The sequence below is a fragment of the Lactuca virosa genome, chromosome 6, assembly GCF_052849685.1.
Source record: "Lactuca virosa cultivar CGN04683 chromosome 6, Lactuca_virosa_CGN04683_v6, whole genome shotgun sequence".
NCBI classification, from domain to species: Eukaryota; Viridiplantae; Streptophyta; class Magnoliopsida; order Asterales; family Asteraceae; genus Lactuca; species Lactuca virosa.
Genome location: NC_136431.1, coordinates 190,628,721 through 190,638,568, shown reverse-complemented (window position 1 = coordinate 190,638,568; position 9,848 = coordinate 190,628,721). Strand labels below are relative to the sequence as shown.

Here is a 9,848-nt window from a genome sequence, read left to right as displayed (position 1 = left end):
TGGGTATTTGGAGTTGTATTTGAGATTAGTTACCATATGATGAATAGGTGACGAGTAAAGCTGGTATTCGGAGCAGAGATTTATTCAGCTATAATTCGGACTGAGAGGCGAGTTTTCCTCACTATACTTCTGGGTCGAAGGCACCAAGGCCGACCCATTGGATTGATATCCTGATATCTACTAGTTGATGACATGCTGAGTATGTGATAGATCTATATGGTTATATAATGGCTACTGATATGAATTAGACTGGTAGATTTGTTGGACTACCTATGATTACTGGCTGTATGATTATCTGTCTATTTAATATGTTGTTATCTGTTATATTTTGAGATGTTATATTGGGGTTGAGACTACTACTACTTTGTGCTGCCAGTCAACAGACCGGGGCGATCCAATTGGGAGGTTGTGGGACAAGGTATTCCAACCGGGAGGTTGTGGACCAGGGTAAACCAATCGGGAGGTTATGGACTCAGTACGTGATATGCATGGTAATCCAACCGGGAGTTTGTGGGCCAGGGTAATCCAACCGAGAGGTTGTGGACCCATGATGCTGATTTGTATATGTTATGTGTTGTGTGGTTGTACTTTGGGGGAACTCACTATGCTTTGTCTTATAATTTCAGTTTTGTTGTTTCAGGTACTACAGATGATCGTGGGAAAGTGAAGGCGTGATCGTGCATATCTTCCTGTTTTTATGACATCGGATCTTGGGATATTCTGATTCTGAATAATACTTTTAAACAATGGTTTTTGTAAACACTTTATGGATGAAATGGGTTGTTTTTGAAAATTTTAAATTTTTATGATTTTTGAGATGTTATATAATTTCTCCCTGATAATCTTGGATTAGGATCTGTGAGGATCGGTAGGAATAGATGTGTATGAATGTAAGACAATATGGATTTAGTATGGTAACGGTTGATTTTGCGGGCCTGATAATTAAATAAAATTATCATATCAATATCATGGGATTGAAATCCCTATGTATCTCACCAGGTTTCTCCAGCCCGACCCACTCAGTTTATATGCATCATATGTATCAAAACTTAAGCTAGTGGAGCTTGATTAGGATGTTGAGTGATTAAGACAGAAACCGCAATAGTATTTATGATCATCTTGTCTAACTTATGCATCTGTATTCATTATGACATCCTTAGGGTTTTAACCTTTTGGAAACAAACATTTGTAAATCAAAATGATATTTTGTACTGGGATTTTCCGCAAATATACATAAAAGATTTTAAAAGCGTAAATAACTGTTTTAATTGGTTTTGAAAATTAGAGCATGCCACAGTTGGTATCAGAGTATTAGTTTAAGCGAACTAGGACTTTGTAGGATTTTTAGACGTAAACTTAGAGGTTAAGCAATGATGGTGAGTTGGTATCAGAGCATTAGTTTAAGCGAACTAGGACTTTGTAGGATTTTTAGACTTAAACTTAGAGGTTAAGCAATGATGGTGAGGTGTGCGTCTAGGATAGTTTAGGTTCTAAACCTGAATAGACACAAACATTAGGATAATTTAGGGTATATGCCTTAAATTATATTAAGTGATAAACAAGAACTATATATATATATATATATATATATATATATATATATATATATATATAGCATAACGTAGGTTAAATACCTTATTTGCTATAACATATACTAGCTTACTTTATGATAAGATGCCTAATTTGATTTTATGTGCCAAATGAATTATAGTATAAGATGCCTTAGATTGCCATCTAGGTTGCTATTATTAGATTTAAGGTCTGCTGCCGACCTAGTATTAGGAAAATTGATGTGTTCAGATTTCTAGACGTTTAATTACGATATTAGAACTGACACATAACTTTTCGGAGTAATAAGGAGGATTTTGTGTCAAAATCTTCTCTATCTATATTCTCGTCTCGATACATTGAATGCCTGCTTGGGTATATAGAACATCATGATTCATGACCATCACAAGGAGCGGTAGAGTTTTCGCAAACGAATGAGGTCAAGCACCTCAGAACGTCGAAACAGGAGTTGCTCAAATCCTGATGACTGAAGCCCGCACCATGATGCAAGAAATGCATGATCAAAAACGTCGCGAGTTCAGTGAGCTTTTAGCTCAAGAGTTGGCTACTATTATAAGCAGAGCACCTGTGATCAATAAGCCTGTAATTGTTGAAGGAATAAAAATCAGACCAGTTCCCACTTATACGGTCCAAAAAGGAAATAATGATGACTCAGAAAGTTATTATGGTTGGAGCAACCAGAGGTCCAAATAAATGATGAGCCTAGGGGATATTGCAGGTATAAGGATTTCATGACTTGCAAGCCATCATCATTTAACAGGAAGGAAGATCCTGTAGGAGTCATGGATTAGATATCGGAGATGGTGTCAGCTTTCATAACGTGTGGATGCAAGGGCAAGCTACAAACTGCCTACACTGTGAAGTAGTTCGAGGGCGCAATACTTCGTTGGTGGAACACATTAGGGAAGATTGTGAGCCCCAACAGGCCACTATAGATGACATGGGAAGAATTATTGACCCATTTCAAGAGGAAGTTTTGTTCAGCTGAGAAAATCTTGGAATTGGATAATCAATTCTTGGTTTTGACAAAAGGAAGCATGTCAGTGGATGAGTACACCAACGCCTTAACTGATAAAAAGGAATTCACCATGCTGCTTGTTCCGGATGAACTGAACAAGATTGATAGGTATGCCAAGCGGATACTGTGGGAATACACTGTGACGGTTAAGTAGGCACGTACATTTGAGGCAACCGTCTGGGTTGGAAAGTCTATCGAAAGGATGATGAAGAAAAGAACAGCCGACAAAGCTGAAGTCTGTGATAAGAGGAAAGCTGAGGGAAGCAACAAAAACAACAACAAAGGTAAGAAGAAGAAGTCAACCAACAAGTTTGGAAGCAACCAAGAAGCGAAATGGTACGACACGTACAAGAAGATGTATTTTGGCATCTGTGTCGTTTGCTACAAATGCAAGAAGTCGGGGCATATCTCTACAAACTGACGAATAAGAGGAAAAGCTTGCTTCACTTGTGGAGAAGAAGGGAACGTGAAGGCGGACTGCCCGAACATTAGAAGGCCAAGGATTCTACCAGCAAAGCCTAAGGGTAGAAACTACCAAAGGATCCTTGATAAAGCGGATGCCATTGCAGGAAATCAAGAGTAGGAAGCTGATATTGCCAAATTTATACATAGTTTTAGGCAATATTGATCTACACTTTATTTAATATTTTGGTTATTTGCATAGAATTATGGTACTTATGAGGATAAAATATTATTTGCAGCCAAATAGAAGTATTTTTAAAGAAAGGGACCAGAAGTGACAATACTTGGAACTTTGGGCTACTTGAAGAAAAGAAGAACGAAAAAAAACACCCAAAAGACGTGCTAACGACGTGAACTGTTGATGGTTCACGACGTGAGTAGAAAGAGTTAGAAGATAAGCATCCGGGTGAAGAAATCCTTGCCGAATACGATTATCTCGAGTTCACGACGTGGGACTTAAATTCTCACGACGTGAACGGTAAATTTGAAGATATTATAAATACCTTTGCCCATTACAATTTGGAAGATTTTTTGGCTGAAAGGAAGAAGGTTCCAGGAGGTGATTTACAGCAGAAGCAAGGTCCTGGAAAAGGGTTTTCAACACCGAAAAGAGTAAAAGTTCATAATTCGTTTATTTGTTTGATACTTATAGACATGTTTTCTTATTTGAGTTGTGTGTATATGTTAGTTGCTACTATGAGCAGCTGAATCTAGCTACTCTTATCTAGCTAGATGAAGCTTCAAACTTATGAATAACATAACTTTATATGGATTTATTTAGTTGGTGAATTGCTTGTGTTTGATCTATTGTTACCTAGCATGCTTAAGTTGTTGCTTTAGTTGCTTAAACTCATGTTATGTGTAGCTTAGTGACCATTAACTGCATGAACTTGATAACCTAGTAATTTAGTGAACATTGAATTGCTAGAGCTAGGATCGACCAAAATCTTAGTTAGTAATTGAAGTAATTAACTTTGCTGTGCTAGAGAACATAGATTATGACCATAATTATGTTTGCATGATAAATCGTACATAGCATATTCATAAACATAATTGGTTCTGTGTTTAATTGTGTGTGACCATACATAGTTTTACATGAATTAATTAACTATTGGTAAATTTAGACCTAAATTACTAATATAATAACAACCAACTTAACAATCCATAATTAATTGCTAGCCATAAGGACGAAATGGATTCGAACTAGATAAGAGTGTTTTTAATTATTGATTGAATTTGAGTTAAGTTAGTCTGATCTTGCAAAATCAGATAAAAACCCCCTTTTTAGCTTGTTAATAATTAGATTAATTTAGTAGTAAATAGATTAATTAATAACACCGTTCCCTGTGATCGACACCCGACTTACCTAAGCTATATTGTAATCTGACTAGGTACACTGCCTATAAGTGCATAGTTAGTCTAATTTTGTTAGGTTATAAATATTAAAATTAGTGGGTACTTCCGTGCACATCAATTTTTTGGCGCCGTTGCCGGTGAACGGCTTAATTTATTATTTATTTATTTGCTGTAGATTAACCGATCCTTTTTGTGGGATAAAACCTGCAAAAAGTTAATTTCCAGCAAGGTTTGAATTTTCTTCATCTGTTACAGGACTCACGACGTGAGCATATAGTCTCCCGACGTGAGAACTGTGATTTTTAGTTTTCTTTAGTTTTTAGTTTATTTTTCTATTTTAGTTCAGTTTTACGTTTTTATTTTGATTAGTTTGCAGGAGTTCATGACCAAAGGCTCTAACACACCTTTGGTGCCACCACTTGAAGATCCGGAGTCAGCCCTTCACAAAAATAAGAACAAGAACGCGAAGGAAGATCAAACGCCAAAGAAGACACCCTTGCAAGAACTAAAATCAGTCTTTTCAAGGAAGTCGGGGAAGAAGACTAAGACAGTGGAATCGAGTTCAGCCTCAAAGGATAAGGGCAAAGTTGAAGAACTTGGTCCAATTCCTATTCCACACGAATCAGAATACGAACCCGGCACAGAATTTGGACTTTATACGAGTGAAGCCGAGGACGAGCCGGAGAACGAGATGGCAAATATAGATGAGATGGCCATGGGGGACTACAAGAAGCGCATTCGAGATGATGTGGGGCCGGGTTTAGTACATCCTACGATTCCTGCCAATGCCACATTCGAGTTGAAGGGACGTATCCTTACTGCACTTAAGGATATCCCATTTTACGGGAAGGATCACGAGGATGCTTTCAAACACTTAGACGAGGTGAACGATATTGCAGATTATTTTAATACTCCCAATATCCCAAGGGAGACAGCTTTGCTAAGGATGCTACCGGTCACTTTCAAGGGAGCAGCAAAAGACTGGTTAAAGGCACTCCCACCTGGTACAATCACCACATGGGCCCAGTTGTGTGAGAGATTTCTAGATCAGTTTTGCCCACCCTCCAAAATCTCTAAACTCAAGAAGGCAATTGCCAACTTTGAGCAAAATCTGGGGGAGTCATTATACGAGGCCTGAGAACGCTACAAGGGGTTGTTAAGGAATTGTCCTCAACATGACCTCAATATTCAGCAAGAAATGTTGATATTTTATGATGGGGTGAATGTCATGACTAGACAACTCCTTGATTCACAAGGACCACTAACAAAGAAGAACCCAATTCAGGCTAAGGAGCTGGTTGAAGAATTTTCAAAGCACTCTCGTGAGTATCACAACCCAGGACGCGATGGAATGAAAGGCAGTGGAGGTACACAAACTGTAGAGATGGCTGTTGTGATGGCAATGCTTAGCACTATGGATAGGAGATTGACTCAAATGGACCAATCAATTCATGCAATTCGATTTGGTTGCGAGAGATGTAGTGGCCCACACTTGACAAAGGATTGCAATATGGATGAATATGGAAACAAGAAAGCTCAAGTATGTTACTCGAGTGGGGACAAGTATGAAGAAGATTGGAGAAAACCAAAGAAGGAGTGGCTGCCTTACGAAGAATACAAGAAGCAAAAAGAAGAGAAATTTAGGCAAACTGGTCGGGGCTTCTATCAAAGAGAACAACCACTAGCTGAGAAGAAATCAGAATTAGAGACCATGTTGATGAAATTCATGGAAGCTTCAGAAAAAAGACATGATGCTACTGACGCTGTAATGGAAGAACAAAGAAATATAATGAATAATCATCATGCCATGATGATAGATCAGCAAGCATTGATAAAGAATCAGCGAGCCTCCATCAGTAACCTTGAAGTACAACTTGGTCAACTTACCGCTTTGGTTAATGAGAAGATGTTCCCGAAAAATCCTGAAAACAACACCCAATCTCACGTAATGCCATAGATATTGAAGAATAGGCGATTTCTGAGTTCCTAGAAGCCTTAGAAGTGGAGCCACAACAGCCCGATCCAAAGCCAAAGAAGCCAAAGCTCGAAATTGAAGAATCTGCTGGAACACCCAGTTCACGTCGTGAGCCCGCTATGCTCACGTCGTGGACTCAGTCTGAACAGAAGAGATCCGTATCTGTTCCAGCTTATAAACCACCTTTGCCATTCCCGTCTAGAGCTAATCTCAGTCCACTGGAGAGAGAACATCTGGAGTTTATCAAGCAATAGAAGGGTATTCCTATCAATACTCCTTTTATTGGTTCACTTGCAAAAGTTCCAGAATATGCTAAGTTCCTACAAGACTTGTTAGACACTCGTCAGCAATTAAAGGAGAATTCTAAGGTGATTCTAAGTGAGCAAAGCTAAAAAGCTGTGTTGGGAGAAGTACCTAAGAAGATGGGGGATCCTGGACGACTTACTCTCCCATGTGAGTTTGGGAATAATATGAAGATTTATGCTTTAGCCGATTCTAGGGCTAGCATAAATTTGATGCCTTATTCGTTTTATCAAAAGTTAAATATTCAGAAGTTGAAGGCTACAAAGATGAATATTCACATGGCGAACCGTTCAGTGACGCAACCCCGGGTCATTGTGGAAGATATTTTAGTAAAAATTGGGAAATTCGTTTTTCCAATAGACTTTGTGGTATTGGATATGAAAGAAGATCCAAATGTACCGATTATTCTTGGTCGGCCGCTACTAAACACTGCTGGAGCTCTTGTTGATATTCGGGAGTCTAAGCTCACATTTAGGGTTGGTTATGAAAAGGAAATTTTTGGGATAGAAGATGGCTTTCAAGGGAATCATGCTCAAGAAGAGGTTTTCAACATTGATGAAGAAAATGAACTTGAAGAATTAGAGAAGCTCATGGAAGAAGAAATTAAAACAATTCAACAAGTTAAAAGAACAAAACCGAGAGCATCTGTTCCATTTTTAGTTGAAGTCATTGCCTACACGAATCCAACTTCTTGGGTGAGCAAGGAAGATGATGAGATGACGAGTGATGAAGAGGAGGCTACATCAAAAATAACAAGTCCAGTGGTAAAGGAAGAAAAGGATACTATGGAATGTAAGTATGAAGACAAGATAGAGACTAAAGGGACCAAACGCAAGCTCGATGGAGACGAGGTCAAAGCTAAAAAGGAAAATTCGAAAAAGGCGTACAACAGACGTGTTCAAGCTTACAAGAGGCGTTTCAAGGAACAAAAGATCCTAGTGGTGGACTCTTCAGATGACTCAACGTAGGAGGCAAGGAGTCCAGCTCAAGACTCCTCAAAAAGAAGCGCTTCTCGGGAGGCAACCCGAGTTTGGTTTGCATTTTCTTTCTTTTTCTTTTTAGTTTTTAGCGTATTTTTAGTTCTTAGGAAGTCGATCATGTCATCCGAATTATTATCTGCATAAGGAGCCATTAAAATCAAGTAGTAATACTTATTAAATATCTTACAAAAATTAAAATTGGAGAAATTAATAAATTTCATGATCAGACAAGACTCACGACGTGAACCATTTCGGGTTCAAGACGTGAATTCAGATGAGATACGGGCATGGTTATTCTATATGATAACTATATTTTTTTTAAGCCTGCCCACTTTCAGTAATGACCTAATATATGCCTTAGCCCACTTCCTATTTAATTGGCCCAATTTTAGAGTCCAGACAGAACTCACGACGTGAACCATTATGGATTCACGACGTGAGTGGTAAACCACTCAGGACCACAGATTAAAAGATAAATAATCAGTTTGACCAAACCACTTTCCCCACCTCACGAAGTGAAGATTGTTCTCTGGTCCCCCACCCGATTTTGGCATAGTTTTACTTAATTTAATCTTTTTGCTTACGTAATCTTCATCACAAAGGTAAATATCTCTTATTTCTTTTGTTAATTTTCACTAATTTGTTGATTTAGGGGCTAGGGTTTTTCATATGTGTCAATGTCGAAATTTGGCCCGAATTGTGTTATTCATCCATCATATTTTACTTGATTATGCTTAGAAATGGTTTATGAGTAAACCCTATCAACAAGATTTAGTCCCGACCTTTGATTTTTGAGACCATTTCTCGCTGTGTATAGCGACCTCACGACGTGAGTTTCATATGACTCACGACGTGAGTCCTGTGCATCAACAAAACTGTTCTGTGGTTATCTAAATTATTGGATATTTGGTTTTGTGTTTGTTTATTGTTTTTGCATAAATGGGTCCTAGAAGGGAGGCACCTCTTGGAGTTGCAGGTTTACACTCGTTTTACAATTTTCCCACAACGATGTCCCGCGACATCTTGACCCGATGGAACAACAAATTAGGGTGGCTCTACAATCGAGAGATTGCAGTTGCTCCTACAATTAATTGGACGCGGTTAAGGGAAGTCGGGCTCGTGGAAAGGCTGTCCCCATTTTTGACAAAAATATTTGTTGGAGATGGGTATTCCTTCACTTGCTCGGGTTGGCTCAACCTATTTCGAATCCAAGAGCGGGTGTATAAGGAATTCTGTGTTGAGTTTTTCTCAACAGTGACATTCCAGGAGACTGTCCAAGACCCACATTGGCCGCAAGCTTTAGTATTCCGGTTAGGGGGTGAGTATCGGGAGTGCAGCCTCGTTGAATTCTCTTGGAGGGTTGGTCTATATGATCGACGAGAGGCAATGACTACCGAATTTGGTATGTTCTTGAGCGAGGCAGCTAGAGGATATACGGAGGGTGTCACTGGATATGCTTTCTGGCATAATATTGCATCCGGGATTTTTAATTCCGGAGTGTCTCCCGAGAGTAGTATTCGGTCCTCTATCCACCGCTTACTCCACCGTTTCATCACATTCTCCATCAATCAAAGGAGGCATGGACATAAAGTAACAAAGCAAAATCTATTCTTCTTATGGTGTATCTTGCAACCCGGAGTGTGTTGCAACATTCCTTATTTTCTGGCACGTTTTCTGGCTGGGTCTGCAGCCAGTTCTCGCCCAGGAGCCCCATTTGTGGAGGGCAATTTATTACGCGTTTGGCCCGCTCGTATCATTTGGTTGTCCCTGAAATTATTCGTTCCATGACTTGTGTGGATGAGCATGAGTTTGGCATGGGATATTTGGAGACCATGCGGGTTGTCAGAAACTTTGGGTCGCATTGGGGAATAGTACCTTCAGATGATGAGGGTAATGAGGGTGATGAGCAGCCTGATACACAACCAGAACAACAACCACAGCCACGACCGAGGAGAAGGAACGTGAGTGGAAGAGGAGAGAGAGGACAGCCAATGCATCCACCCGCACCCATGGTAGGAGCACCTTTTGGGGGTGATATGGCTGGTTATTTTGACCAGTTATCTTTGAGTGTCAACTGGATTGGGGGTACCATGGAGAATGTGGTTCAACACCTTGGGGTGGAGCAGCCGCCTCATTTGGGATATCATTACCCAATTTGCCCGAGGTGGACGGAGTATCGAGGACA

At 39.5% G+C, this 9,848-nt stretch overlaps 1 non-coding gene across 1 annotated transcript; it reads right to left on the bottom strand.

Moving 5' to 3' along the window:
• Window positions 1–5,480: 5,480 nt before the first annotated feature.
• Window positions 5,481–5,587, bottom strand: LOC145123086 (small nucleolar RNA R71). Its single transcript, XR_013714965.1, has one exon. It is a non-coding gene; the product is annotated as a small nucleolar RNA R71 (small nucleolar RNA).
• Window positions 5,588–9,848: the final 4,261 nt, after the last annotated feature.